Source organism: Oncorhynchus masou, chromosome 12 (assembly GCF_036934945.1).
Source record: "Oncorhynchus masou masou isolate Uvic2021 chromosome 12, UVic_Omas_1.1, whole genome shotgun sequence".
In the NCBI taxonomy this organism is placed as follows: Eukaryota; Metazoa; Chordata; class Actinopteri; order Salmoniformes; family Salmonidae; genus Oncorhynchus; species Oncorhynchus masou.
In genome coordinates, this window is record NC_088223.1 from 52,543,887 (window position 1) to 52,559,477 (window position 15,591).

General features: G+C 44.1%; 1 protein-coding gene across 4 annotated transcripts in view; it reads left to right on the forward strand.

The window, feature by feature from the left end:
• Positions 1-295: 295 nt before the first annotated feature.
• LOC135550378 (serine/threonine-protein kinase PAK 3) overlaps positions 296-15,591 on the forward strand; it is a 56,893-nt gene continuing 41,597 nt past the window's right edge. For all 4 annotated transcript variants that reach the window (XM_064981108.1, XM_064981109.1, XM_064981110.1 and 1 more), the window contains exon 1: positions 296-494. The gene's annotated coding sequence lies outside the window, so the exon portion shown is untranslated. The remainder of the gene's footprint in view (positions 495-15,591) is intronic.

Consider the following 15,591-nt stretch of genomic DNA (forward strand, 5'->3'; position numbering starts at 1 on the left):
GGTATCGTTACTGTATTATATGTAATGTGCACACTTCTGGGAAGTAAAGTTAGAGCTAGCAAATCAAGGAGGAAAATGTTTTAGCCATTCAGACTTGAGAGTGGTAGATAAAAAGAGATAGATATTGAAATATAATCCACCCTTCCTCCTGTCTCTCGCTGAGCTAGTTTGGTCTGTGAAACAAAATAGCAACTGTGTCTGCCTCTCTCGCTCTGCCTCCTCCCCCCTAGAGCTGCAGCCTTCATTAATATGCCACCTCCCAGCCAATGGACTGAGCAAGGCGGATGACATCATGAGCTAGGGAACAGTGAGCAGCCAGTGAAGCGCCCAGCCTGCCGAACAAGGCTGAGTTTAGGGTCAGGAACCGGTCTGACAAGAGAATGGCAATCCTGCCTGTAAACTGTCAATAGGACTTAACAGTTAAGGATGAACCTACCAGAATACTGGATCCAAAGGCGACACACCGAACAAGAGAATGTCAAGACATATTTCAGGTAATCCCTTGTCTGTGTATGCGATAGGATATGTGGATATGAGAGGGAGGTGGGCTGTGCATGTAGGGGGTGCTTTGTAGCCTTATTTCCTTCATCCCTGCATTCTGCCTTGCTAGAAAGGAGGAGGAGGAGAAGGCAGCTGTGTTTATCTACGTTGTGTCTTATCACAGAGAGAGAGGAAATGGATGCCCGCATCTGTGTGGATTGGCTTTCAATGCCATTACTGGCCAGCTCAATGTTATCAACCTGCCATCCCCTCCCTCCTTTCCTGGATTTTATGTACCCCACCACCCTTGTGTTTCCAAAAAAGCATCTTTGTTGATGTGAGAGCCTGAATCGGTGGCGTTTGTTAGAGCCGTGAGTGTGTGTGTGTGTGTGTGTGTGTGTGTGTTTGTGTGTTTGTGTGTGTGTGTGCAAGCCCTGTAGCAAAGCAGCAGCTGCAGTGGCAACACGGTAACAAAAAGAGGAAATGCTATTTTGGGTGCTAACGTGTGAGGCTGTGCGAGGCTGTGCGAAGCTGGCGGATGGATCTGAGCCGTAGAAGCTGTGGATGGGGATGGGGAGTGATGGATGGTTATTATGTGCAAAGGGATGGCCCTTTGTTATCTCTGGGCTGTTGCCTCTCGCCCCACTGTTTCAGAGAGGTTGTTTTTTTAGATTATTGATTTTTTTCCTCTTTCCACACATAGACACAGAGAGCTGTGTGTGATGAGGCTCTGTCTGTCTCCTGCTTTAAACATGTATGTGTGGAGTTCTTTCATGGCGGCCCTGCTGGCTGTGGTGACACAGGGAGATATACAGCGTCTGGTCACCTGACAGCGATGGGGATTGGGGCGGGGGGCTGCTCCTGTGGGAGCTGAGCGATCCTGCCTCAGTGAGGGAGGGAGTGGGATTGGGTCAGTCAGTCATCTATCCATTCTATCCATCACAATCGGCTGCTGTTCATCCACACGCTGGTGTCAGGGCAAGATAGAGTAGGGCTGAGAGGACGGGTGAGAGATTCCACCTCTTCCTGGACGCACAGTCATCCCCGTGTTTGTGTGAAGCACAACCTTCTGGGAAAGCTGTTCTCTTTAAAAAAAGGATGCTGGGAAGGCATCTGGGTGACAGTGGAGTAAGGAAGAGGAGGATGTGGGAATGGGTGCTAATCCATGTGTGTGTATGTGTATGTGTGTGTGTTGGGCTGTAGTGTTGATGCAGACATCAGGAGTGTTACATCTACACCCAAACACCTGCTCCATCTCTCTCTGCACCTCACTGACAACCTCCAACCCTCACATACCCTCATTGTTGCTATCAGCATGGCCCATAAAATTAGGAACCACATCAGCTTTAAAGAGGAGCTCTTATTTTTTTGTTTGTGTGAAAGTTCTCTCATCACAAGTAAACATAGATCCAGCGGGCCATTCTAATTCCCTCTGTTTTCTTTAACCTATTCATGTAGAGCCATATAAACACTGATTATACCAGCTGTTTATCTACAGTATTATCTAGTGAAACTGAAGACCTCTTGTCACAGTTGTCCTTAGGTGGTTGCTGGGTGACAGACAGAGTGACAGACAGAGTGACAGACAGAGTGACAGACAGAGTGACAGAGTGACAGAGTGACAGACAGACAGACAGACAGACAGACAGACAGACAGACAGACAGACAGGTACAATGGTGTTAAACGCTGAGCTGTAGTCGATGAACAGCATTCTTACATAGGTATTCCTCTTGTCCAGATGGGTTAGGGCAGTGTGCAGTGTGGTTGCGATTGAGTCGTCTGTGGACCTATTGGGGCGGTAAACAAATTGGAGTGGATCTAGGGTATCAGGTAGGGTGTAGGTGATATGGTCTTTGACTCGTCTCTCAAAGCACTTCATGATGACGGACGTGAGTGCTACGAGGCGGTAGTCGTTTTGCTCAGTTACCTTAGCTTTTTTGGGAACAGGAACAATAATGGCCCTCTTGAAGCATGTGGGAACAGCAGACTGGGATAAGGCTTGATTGAATATGTCCGTAAACACACCAGCCAGCTGGTCTGTGCATGCTCTGATGACGCGGCTGGGGATGCCGTCTGGGTCTGCAGCTTTGCGAGGGTTAACACATTTAAATGTTTTACTCACGTCGGCTGCAGTGAAGGAGAGTCCGCAGGTTTTGGTAGCAGGCCGTGTCAGTGGCACTGTATTGTCCTCAAAGCGAGCAAAGAAGTTGTTTAGTCTGTCTGGGAGCAAGTCATCCTGGTCCGCGACGGGGCTGGTTTTCTTTCTGTAATCCGTGATTGACTGTAGACTCTGCCACATACCTCTTGTGTCTGAGCCGTTGAATTGCGACTCTACTTTGTCTCTATACTGACGCTTAGCTTGTTTGATTGCCTTGCGGAGAGAATAGCTACACTGTTTGTATTCGGTCATGTTTCCTGTCACCTTGCCCTGGTTAAAAGCAGTGGTTCGCACTTTCAGTTTCGCGCGAATGCTGCCATCAATCCACGGTTTCTGGTTTGGGAATGTTTTAATAGTTGCTGTGGGTACGACATCGGCGATGCACTTGCTAATAAACTCACTCACCGAATCAGCATATTCATCAATGTTGTTGTTTGACGCAATGCGGAACATATCCCAATCCACGTGATCGAAGCAATCTTGAAGCGTGGAATCAGATTGGTTGGACCAGCGTTGAACAGACCTGAGCGCGGGAGCTTCCTATTTTAGTCTCTGTCTACAGGCAGGGAGCAATAAAATGGAGTTGTGGTCAGCTTTTCCGAAAGGAGGGTGTAATTGTGTAAAGGCAGTGATGTAGTGCTGTGTTCAAAACAAAACAACTGCAAGTGTGCTTGCTGTATTGCCTCAACGGCACCGCTAGGAGAGCTCATAAAAACACCTTATAGTTGCTGACTCTTCTTTGAGTTATAAAAGTGAATTGGAATTACTTAGGAACTGTGCACACCATCACAAATTCTTCTGAAATCATGTCCGTATTTAGTAACAGATACAATTAGGATTCCTGAAACCTTATTTTGTTGAAATATAATGGGATCTCTGACAAATTAAGCTTATTGATTATACCCAAATTGTCAGTTTTAATTTATAGGATTCAGATAATATTCAATAAATATAGTACCCAACATCCTATTTGGACTAAACTTCTTCCTACCAATGAGTAAGACATGAGGAATCCCCCCCAAAAAATGTCAAAAGCCACCCACTTGCCCCTAACACCCCATGCCAATCCCACCACAACAACCAGTATACAGTATCAGTATATTTGACAAGCAGTATGAAGCTATGGCTTGGAGAATTGCTTCTGCATACTATGTCATGTATTCCTTGTGAATCTGGTGATGTTTTTTCGCTTGCATTATTTGACATATAGAGTGAACGTACCAGGTATTGACCACTAAATGCAGCTGTTTCTGCTATACCGCCACAATATTTGATCCATTGTGCTGGACTCTTGTCTTTATTAAATAGATCACAACATTCCCTTTGCAACCTTGGGTAGAAAAACAATAGATTTGTCTCATTATGAAAATAAATGGTATGGTCCTCCTCACAATTCAAGCCATTCCTCCATGAAATGACATGGAACTTTTCACAAGCTCTAGTATGTCAATGCTTTATATTTTACCCTAGTGTGAATAAATCCAAAAGCCATGGCTAATAATAATATCTTTGACTGGTGTAGATCTGAATAATCATGCAAGAGCATGGCTTTCCTTTGCAGAGTAGAAGGATAAACAGTGATGAGGGGAGATGTTGTGTGTGGCGGCACATGTGTGCACGTGTGTGACAGTGAGGACTGTCATTATTGAAGAGTAGGACTGTGCGTGGTGCTGCTGAGGCTTATCCCCACAGGAGGGAGGATGTGCAAATGGGGGCTTGATGAGGAGCTGGATGTAGAGGAGTCCACTGACAGTTTCTGCTTTGTGCTCAAGCCCAGGCTAGTGATCACTGAGCAGCAGTGTCTATCTCCATCCAAATAAACACAACTTCTCCTGACACCAGAATAACAAGGCCCAGTGTTACAGCTGTACAAAAAGGTCCACTCTCTGGCTCAGGATGCAACACCTGTGATTGGATAAGGAGGTTGCTGGATACCTGTGATTGGATGAGGAGGTTGCAGCACAAGAATGGTGGTGGTTAACCTCCTGGAGGCAGAAGAGAGGACACTGGCTGTTCACTTCACTTCCCCAGTGCAGCTCAATATGTCTCACCCTCATTGACTCCTCACACCTCCAGGCCTGACTGAACACATTAACCACATACTGTATGCTCCTCGTGACTTAAGACACAATTAATTCAGTAGTCTCTCGGACCAACAGAGGCAACCAGATTTAGATCAGAACATATCACATTTTTTTAGGTCAGTTATACGAGTGAAATAAGAGATGTGATCAGAATAGGAGCCGTGTGTATATTAGCCTGAACTAGTCTATTCATAAACAAACAACAGGTTTGTCCGACCTAGCCTACTGGTTGGCTGTCGCCTGGCTGTTTGTCCAATCAGGGTTGTGATGTGTGTGTGTGTGTGCTGTATAGCGCTGTGTTCAGTTCGCTGTGCTACCTCAGGACAGGACAGTATGGCGGTTGGTCGGTGAATGTAACCCAACACATGGGGCTTCTCTTACATCACCTCAGCCAACTGCTTACAAAAGCTCCAGAAGACCCAGCGCCTTGTGTCTGCCTGCTGCCTGTCAGCTGGCCATCTGAAATGTGATATTACATACAAATAGGCCTACAACCGTCTGCTTAGGATAGTAACGTAAAGCCTTATAACACTCTGGTGCTGACGACTGTTGGGCAGTGGGCAATGTGCTCTGCCAGAGTGGAGTAGGTTAGTAACGCTTTGAGCAGAGTGTAATAGCGAAATGGTCTAGTCTTAAGAAGTGTGCTGTGCCCCCAGTGTTGTAGTGTGTGGAGCTGTAGTGTTGTGGTGCTAGGTGATATCAGGGCCATGGTCTGTGTACTGGATTAGCATGGAGGATTGAGAGCCATCTGGCCATTTTGCCTGAGAGAGGTTGGGGTGGAGGGAGGGTGTAGGAAGCACACTCACACACTGACACATTGACCCCCCCCCCCCCCAAATCTTCATGCTCTCTGTCTGTTGCTGGTTGTTGGTGTGTGTTCACGTGCATGTCTGGGTGTGTTTATGGTTTGTTGTACATTCATCTACAGTACCTACCTGCCACCCCTCATTGTGTCATGCAAACATGGACTGTAGGCACTATGGTGTCTTTGAGGATAGGGCCAGTTCAGTAAAGATCAGTCATCGGCCGCCATGGGAACCTGTTTTAACTTTAACCAATATCACATTTTACTAGACCACATCGGCTACACTGTGGTCAGACTCCCAGCCTGCAAGGAGAGGACAGTTTTCACAGCACCTTACAGATGTAACCATGCCACCATCAGACTACTAGCTAACCATGCTATTCCGAAAGCTCCCGTTTCATTTCAAAATCTACAATGACTGTTTCCTCTCAACGTGGTATTATTACGGGGAGGACTGGTGGCAGAGAAAAGTGGTGCTGGCCAATGACAGTATGGGGTTAATGAAGTATCGGCCCCAATCTGTTCCTGTACTACAGCAGACCCGATGACTGACTCACTGACTCACTGACTGACTGACTATGATGGCTTATATGGCGAGAGAGGGAAAGACTCCTATTAGCTTTAGGTCCACTCCACAAGACCTACTTTCATCCACCGACTGCCGTGCCATGTGATTATATATACTACTACCACTAATAATAGACACAGCAACACAACACATAGCACTCAAAATACCACAACGGTACTACTTTTAGGGTAACTTCTGTTACTAATACTGACATAAGACATATTAACACCTTGTTCAATTAAAATGTGACTTTCTAAACCGTAGCTAGCTCGTTGGTTAAGTAAGCGATAATCAACGAGGGGCTATGCGTTCTATGGAAAACAATGAACTGCGTGGACCACAAAGCGCTAGCAGAGTGGAACTGACATTACGCTGAGTTGCATTATTGTCCAGAGAACGCATAGAGCCCAGAGTTGATTATCCCTTTTATACCATGGCTATGATTTAACACATTTGCCACTAGGAATGTGTTCATTTGCCAGTAGAACATCATCATCCACTGAAGTAGCAAGCAATTTTAATATAGCTACAGTAGTTGCCTTGGTACCCAAACAAACAGACTTGTTAGTTTAGCTAGCTAACCAAACCATCAATCCTAGCTTGCTATTATGAGAATCTAATTTAACAATACCAATAATGTTTTCAATTCGATTCTTTGCTTTCAAAAGCAGCCCATAGAAAACATGTAAGAATGAACTATAGCCATTGAATTCTACCGTGCCAATATACCGTGCATTATAGCAAGATAATGCACACTCTAGAATACCCTTCAAACCAATCACAAAGCATTATTTAGCAGCGGATAGAAAATCAAGCCATGGCACTGGCAAATGTCATGACCGTTTACTCACATACAAGTTACACCAGGTCCATATTTAATCCATTTGGCATATGATTATCTCTTTGTAATCCCAACATGAGGCGAACACAACAGCATGATCACTCATAAAAATCCAGTAGGATAGTGCAAGCAAATGTGAACCGTGTATCTGGGACATACTGTATGTATTCATATTCAAAAATGTAATATTCTCACTTTATGTTCCTCTGTAGCTCAACTGAGCATAAAGTGAGAATATTACATAGAGCATGGTGTTTGGAACGCCAGGATAGTAGGTAAAAAAAAATACAGGAACCTTCCCGCTAGCCATGATTGGCTGAGATAATGGATTAGCTTTACATGCCATGTAGCATGCTTCTGTCTATAACATGAGCTGCTAAGTATGCGTGGATAATCCTGTCTACCGCGCCTTTTTTTGGAAGATATCATAAAGAACTGAAAAAGGTTTGGCTACTGCTCTCAACATTGCTGCCCTGAAGTTAATAACGCTATCGACAAAGCTCAGTGGGAATACGTTGTGATGGACTACTTTCTGGAGGATGATAGTGCCACGCTGACGCTCTCTGACTATGAAAATGAATCAAAGAGGAAATCCCTGATTTAGGTAAAAACATTTTCATTGAACCAGACATTGTAAGTGAAAAAAACGGTGTCGTTGTCATGAAAGAAGTTGACCACGTTTTGAAATCAGTGGAATGCCCGGTGAAAGCAGAGAGATGAATGCCAAATGCGGATCGAGTTCTAAGAGGACACAGAAATAAGACTATATAAAACAACTTTTTCTGGATAACATCTTCAAACTAAGGGCAACCATGGCAGAGGGAGAAGCGTTCATCCATATGTATTGGTAAGAGTCTAGCTGTATTTTCAGATATTATAGTTTCTAATTTTGTCAGAAAGTAATTTCCATTGCAAGTTAAAGCGTACTGCTAGCTCGCTCGCTAGCCAACTTCAGCTTGTGGCTCTTTAGCTAATGTAACTGTATCCTGTGCATGTGACAAATACACTTTAGATTTTATGTGTGTTTACCAGAGACGGTAATGTGAAGAACAACATGACCTGCTCCAAAATCAGATTAGGATTTAGGCCAAGGACTAGATCAAGTTTATTTTTACTACTACTTTTTGCTAGTACTTTCAATCATTTTTGTCTTGAAATCTTTGGTTGTTTACGACACTGTGAATCCTTAAAGAGATGGGTGGGGCTAAGGCTTAAGAGGGTGTGAATGATGCTGAATGTGTGTAAACAAAGAAGAGCTCTCCAGTAGGTGTTCCAAAACATTCAAAGGCCATTTTCTCAAAGTTTATTAACTTTCAAAGCACAATTACTTTCTCATTGTTCCCCAACTGCAGTGTTTGATATACCATTTTCTAGCTTAGAGTCTAATTTTATCCAATGTAAAAAACACCATTTAAATTTTGCTACATAGGACCAAATCCAGGTGGTGAGTCACATCTTAGATTGGCGGTCATTTACCAACATTTCGATTAGAAATTCAACTTAACTGAATTGGCTGGGCTCATAGTCAGACTCAGGAGGCATGAATACCATCTACCACTTCCGAGTATATCACTCACTAACGTTCAGTCCCTGGAAAATAAAGTAGACAAGCTCAGGTCGAGGATCTCCTTCCAGAGAGACACCAGGGACTGTAACATACTCTTTTTTTTCCACGGAATCATGGCTCTCTCCAGATATACTGTCCTCGTCCATTCAGCCAGTGGGGTGTAGGCTCTGCAGGGTAGGCTGAGACAACTGTAGAAGCAGGTAGAAGACCAGGACAGTAGTTTACCTTGTTGCCACGAGATGGCAGGGTTGTGACGACAAAGCCAGAGGTGTCCGAGGATGAGTGGCTGTTTGGGGGATGAGAGTTCCATGAGTTGAATGGTTTCGGTGTGGAAGACTCCAATCTGGAGGGTGACTCTCTGTGTCAGGTGCGTGATAAAGCCCGTGCCCAATGGCTGCCAGTCCAGGGTGTTAACCCTTAAGGGAGGAGTGACAGGTATTAGATCATTGTCAGGCTCTTGTACTAGCTGGTGATCGATAAAATGACCTGCTGCTCCCGAATCTATCAAGCTTTCTATGTACTTGGTAAACCCCTTCACGGTTATCAATACTGTGACGGAGAATTGCTTCTGGGAGATATTTAGAAATAAGGACACGCACCTGCATGGCAGCGGGGGGACCTTTATCATCTCTCCGTGGGGGACGAACATGGCAATGGCTGAGTAGATGATCTTTCCCTCCACAATATAGGCAGAGCCCTTTTTGGATCTGCTTTTGATGTTCGATACACGGGAGAAGAGCAGGGCCCAACTGCATGGGCTCTGGAAGACTCGGACAGAGTCATGGAAGGAGAAGGTTTCAGGTTCCTGGGTGGCAGAGTTCTTTGGCAATGAGGTGGTCGATGGAGATGGACATACGAATGTATTGATTTAAATCCTGAAGGTCACCTCTACAGGCCAGCTCCACCTGAAGTTCCCTGTTGAGCCCTCTTCAGTAGACAGTAAGTAAAGCAGCCTCATTCCATCCACTCCTTGCAGCCATGTTGAGGAACTCGAGAGCAGACTCGGCAGCTGAATTACGTTCTTGTTGAAGTTCTACAAGGAGGTCTCCTATAGGACGACCAGAGGGAGAGTGATCGAATACCTCTTTGAAGAGGGTGTGGAAATGGGTCTTGGATCCGAGTTCTGTGCTGTTGGCAATCTATATGGCGTTGGCCCAATCAAGGGCTTTGCCTGTGAGTAGAGACCCAACAAAATCCACCCTGCTCTTGTCGGTGGCGAAGTTAGTGGGTTGTGCTCAATGTATTTGCTGCATTGCATCAGAAATCCCTGACATTTCCAAGGTGAACCGTCATATTGTCCAGGCATAGGTATGAATGAAGGAGGGCTATGAGTTACGATACCTGGCATCGGAGGAGTAGAGATGTCAAAGCTCCTCTTGCTGGGTTAGGCGCCACTGTAGCGTTGCTGATTCCATTCCATTATTGGGTGAGGTATTCTGCACTGAACACTCAGGGAGAAAAAGGTGTAGATTAATGTGCAGAGCGCGGCAGATGTTTATTAAGCCTTCGCAGAAGGCAGGAATCGGGGTCACAGGCAGGCAATGGTCAAACACAGGTAGGCAGTCAAAAACAAACAATACCTCACAACCATACAAACAGAAAGAACTGAACTAAGTAGGGAGCTGATGAGACCAGGTAAGAAATGAACACAGGTGAAATAAATTAACAGAAATGAAAGACAGGGCTACGTTCCAGAACACAAAGAAACAGGGCTACGTTCAAGAACACAAAGAAAAAGAACAAAAGGTAAGAAAAGAAAAGCAGAACCTTACACAAACTGGAAACCCGCATATCCTGAGGCTGCATTTATTGTAGCCTTAATAAGGGGAAATCTAAGGATAACGCTACCGAAGTTCTATCACATCTCCTGTGCTACTCAGGAACTTTGGACCATTGCTACACCCTCTTCCAGGACAGCTAAAAGGACCCCCCACCCTCCCTTTGGCAAATCAGATCATGCCTCCATTTTGCTCCTCCCCTCCTATTGGCAGAAACTTAAACAGGATGTACCCGTGGTAAGGAATGCTCAACATGGATCTGACCAATCGGAATCTATGCTTCAAGATTGTTTTGATCACATGAACTGGGAAATGTTCAGGGTTGCCTCTGAGAATAGTATTGACAAACACACTGACTAAGGGATAGAGTTAATCAGGAAGCGCATAGAGGATTTATTCCCACTGTGACGATTAGAACTTATCCAAACCAAAGACCGTAAATAGATGGCCACATTCGCACAAAACTGAAAGTGCGAACTACCATGGTAAGGTGACTGGGAACATGGACTTGTACAAACAGATCAGCTATGCCCTCCGTAAGGCAAAGCGACAGTACAGGGTCAAAATGAAATCACAATTTAACAGCTCAGGCATGAGATGTATTTGGCAGGGACTTCTGACAATCACAGATTATAAAGGGAAATCCAGCCACATCACGGACACTGACGCCTCGCTCCTGGACAAGTTAAACACCTTATTCGTCTGCTTTGAGGAAAACACAGAGTGACCAACACAGGACACTGACGCTAACAAGGACTCTGAGCTCTCGTTTTCCATGGCCAACTTGAGTAAGACATTTAAGAGTGTTAACCCTTGCAAGGCTGCCGTCCTTCCAAGCTGCGTCATCAGAGCATGTGCAGACCGACTGGCTGGAGTGTTTACGGACATATTCAATCTCTCCTTATCCCAGTCTGTTGTCCCCACTTGCTTAAAAATGTCCACCATTGTTCCTGTACCCAAGAAAGATACCTGGGGAGGACTGCCACCAGTCCTCCCTAGGTAACTGAACTAAATTACTATTGCCCTGTAGCACTCACTTCTGTCATCATGAAATGCTTTGAGATGCTAGTTAAGGATAATATCACCTCCACCTTACCCGACACCCTAGACCCACTACAATTTGCATACCACCCCAACAGATCTATGGATGACACAATTGCCATAGCACTGCACACTGCCCTATCCCATCTGGACAAGATGAATACCTATGTGAGAATGCTGTTTATCGACTTCAACTCAGCCTTCAATACCATAGTGCCCTCCAAGCTCATCACTAAGCTCAGGGCCCTGGGTCTGAACACCGGCCTGTGCAACTGGGTCCTGGACTTCCTGACGGGCCGACCCCAGATGGTGACGGTAGATAACAACATCTCTACCACGTTGATCCTCAACACGGGGGCCCCACAAGGTTGCTTCCTTAGCCCCCTCCTATACTTCCTGTTCACACATGACTGCGTGGCCACGCACGTCTTCAACTCAATCAAGTTTGCTGACGACACAACAGTGTTAGACCTAATTACCAACAACGGAGAGACAGCCTACAGGGAGGAGGTGAGAGCCCTGTCGGAGCGGTGCCAGGAAAATAACCTGTCCTTCAACACCAACAAAGGGAAGGAGCTGATCGTGGACTACAGGAGACAGAAGAGGAAGCATGCTCCCATCCATATCGACGGGGCCACAGTGGAGAGGGTGAAAAACTTCAAGTTCCTCGGTGTGCACATCCCTGACAACCTGAAATGGTCCATCCACACAGACCATGTGGTGAAGAAGGCGTAACATAGTCATTGACACTGATCACTTTTAATAATGTTTATATACTGTTTTACCCACTTCATATGTATTCTGGTATATATTCTGTATTCTAGTCAAGGATCATCCTATATAACTACTGCTGTACACACCTTTTCTATTCATATACTGTCCATACTGTCTATACACATCATTATATATATATATATACATGGCCACACCGAGGAACTTGATATATATATATATATATATAAAACGTAGTTTGGGATCACTTAGAAATGTCCTTGTTTTTGAAAGAAAAGCTCTTTTCTGTCCATTATACTAACATAAATTGATCAGAAATACAGTATAGACATTGTTAATGTTGTATATGACTATTGTAGCTGGAAATAGCAGATTTCTCGCCAATTTCTCACATGGAATAGCCTTCATTTCTCAGAACAAAAATAGACTGTGAGTTTCAGAAGAAAGTTATTTGTTGGTAGTGTATATATATACAGTGCCTTGCGAAAGTATTCGGCCCCCTTGAACTTTGCGACCTTTTGTCACATTTCAGGCTTCAAACATAAAGATATAAAACTGTATTTTTTTGTGAAGAATCAACAACAAGTGGGACACAATCATGAAGTGGAATGACATTTATTGGATATTTCAATCTTTTTTAACAAATCAAAAACTGAAAAATTGGGTGTGCATAATTATTCAGCCCCTTTACTTTCAGTGCAGCAAACTCTCTCCAGAAGTTCAGTGAGGATCTCTGAATGATCCAATGTTGACCTAAATAACTAATGATGATAAATACAATCCACCTGTGTGTAATCAAGTCTCCGTATAAATGCACCTGCACTTTGATAGTCTCAGAGGTCCGTTAAAGCGCAGAGAGCATCATGAAGAACAAGGAACACACCAGGCAGGTCCGAGATACTGTTGTGAAGAAGTTTAAAGCTGGATTTGGATACAAAAGATTTCCCAAGCTTTAAACATCCCAAGGAGCACTGTGCAAGCGATAATATTGAAATGGAAGGAGTATCAGACCACTGCAAATCTACCAAGACCTGGCCGTCCCTCTAAACTTTCAGCTCATACAAGGAGAAGACTGATCAGAGATGCAGCCAAGAGGCCCATGATCACTCTGGATGAACTGCAGAGATCTACAGCTGAGGTGGGAGACTCTGTCCATAGGAAACAATAAGTCGTATATTGCACAAATCTGGCCTTTATGGAAGTGGCAAGAAGAAAGCCATTTCTTAAAGATATCCATAAAAAGTGTTGTTTAAAGTTTGCCACAAGCCACCTGGGAGACACACCAAACATGTGGAAGAAGGTGCTCTGGTCAGATGAAACCAAAATTGAACTTTTTGGCAACAATGCAAAACGTTATGTTTGGCATAAAAGCAACACAGCTCATCACAATGAACACACCATCCCAACTGTCAAACATGGTGGTGGCAGCATCATGGTTTGGGCCTGCTTTTCTTCAGCAGGGACAGGGAAGATGGTTAAAATTGATGGGAAGATTGATGGAGCCAAATACAGGACCATTCTGGAAGATAACATGATGGAGTCTGCAAAAGACCTGAGACTGGGACGGAGATTTGTCTTGCAACAAGACAATGATCCAAAACATAAAGCAAAATCTACAATGGAATGGTTCAAAAATAAACATATCCAGGTGTTAGAATGGCCAAGTCAAAGTCCAGACCTGAATCCGGCAGGGTAGCCTAGTGGTTAGAGCGTTGGACTAGTAACCGGAAGGTTGTGAGTTCAAACCCCGAGCCGACAAGGTACAAATCTGTCATTCTGCCCCTGAACAGGCAGTTAACCCACTGTTCCCACATTGAAAATAAGAATGTGTTCTTAACTGACTTGCCTGGTTAAATGTAAAAAAAAAAAAAAAAAAAAAAAAAAAAAATAATTAACTTGTAAGTCTCTGGATAAGAGCGTCTGCTAAATAATGTAAATGTAAATGTAATGAATCCAATCGAGAATCTGTGGAAAGAACTGAAAACTGCTGTTCACAAATGCTCTCCATCCAACCTCACTGAGCTCGAGCTGTTTTGCAAGGAGGAATGGGAAAAAATGTCAGTCTCTCGATGTGCAAAACTGATAGAGACATACCCCAAGCGACTTACAGCTGTAATCACAGCAAAAGGTGGCGCTACAAAGTATTAACTTAAGGGGGCTGAATAATTTTGCACGGCCAATTTTTCAGTTTTTGATTTGTTAAAAAAGTTTGAAATATCCAATAAATGTCGTTCCACTTCATGATTGTGTCCCACTTGTTGTTGATTCTTCACAAAAAATACAGTTTTATATCTTTATGTTTGAAGCCTGAAATGTGACAAAAGGTCGCAAAGTTCAAGGGGGCCGAATACTTTCGCAAGGCACTGTGTATATATATATATATTCCAGACTTTTATTTTGGGGATTATTTTGGGGATTTGTGTGTATTGTTTTGTATATTTAGGTATTACTGCACTGTTCGAGCTTGGAACATAAGCATTTTGCTGCACCTGTGATAACATCTGCAAAATATGTGTATGCGACCAATACATTTTAATTTGATTTGATTGATTTAGTAGCCCCACAGCTCTCGGTCCATGGTCTGTGAGCAGACAAGGGTTTGATACAAATCCCATATAGCTAGGTCTGTTCTATCAATCAACACACACTACGAAAGTTGGTGTCGCTATGTTGAAATGAGACCCCTTGAAAGCTGTATTCTTTCAACGCCATAGCCAATTGTATAGGCAATCTGCCAAGTAGGTTCACAGTGTGCTAAGAACATTGAATAATGTGTAGGGTCTTAGAAAACCATAGAACAACCCACTCCTCCAAGAGGTACCGTAGGACTGTAATCGTTCCCTCACTCGCGCGCTCGCACACCCACTCACTCACTGGCCAAGATAAAGCAAAGCAGTGCGACAAAAAACAACAACACAGAGTTACACATGGGATAAACAAACGTACAGTTAATAACACAATAGAACAATATGTGTACAGTATACAGTGCAAATGTAGAAGAGTAGAGAAGTCAGGCAATAAATAGGCCATCGGGGCGAAATAATAACAATTTAGCATTAACACTGGAGTGGTAGATGTGCAGATGATGATGTGCAAGTAGAGATACTGGGGTGCAAAAGAGCAAGAGGATAAGTAACAATATGGGGATGAGGTAGTTGGGTGTGCTATTTACAGATTGGCTATGTACAGGCACAGTGATCAGTAAGCTGCTCTGACAGCTGATGCTTAAATTTAGAGAGGGAGATATAAGACTCAAGCTTCAGTGATTTTGGCAATTTGTTCCAGTCAATTGGCACCGGAGAACTGGAATGAAAGACGGCCAAAGTAAGTGTTGGCTTTGGGGATGACCAGTGAAATTTACCTGCTGGAGCGTGTGCTACGGGTGAATGTTGCTATGGTGACCAGTGAGCTGAGATAAGGTGGGGCTTTACCTAGCAAAGACTTATAGATGACCTGGAGCCAGTGGGTTTGGCGACGAATATGTAGTGAGGGCCAGCCAACGAGAGCATACAGTTCGCAGTGCTGGGTAGTATATG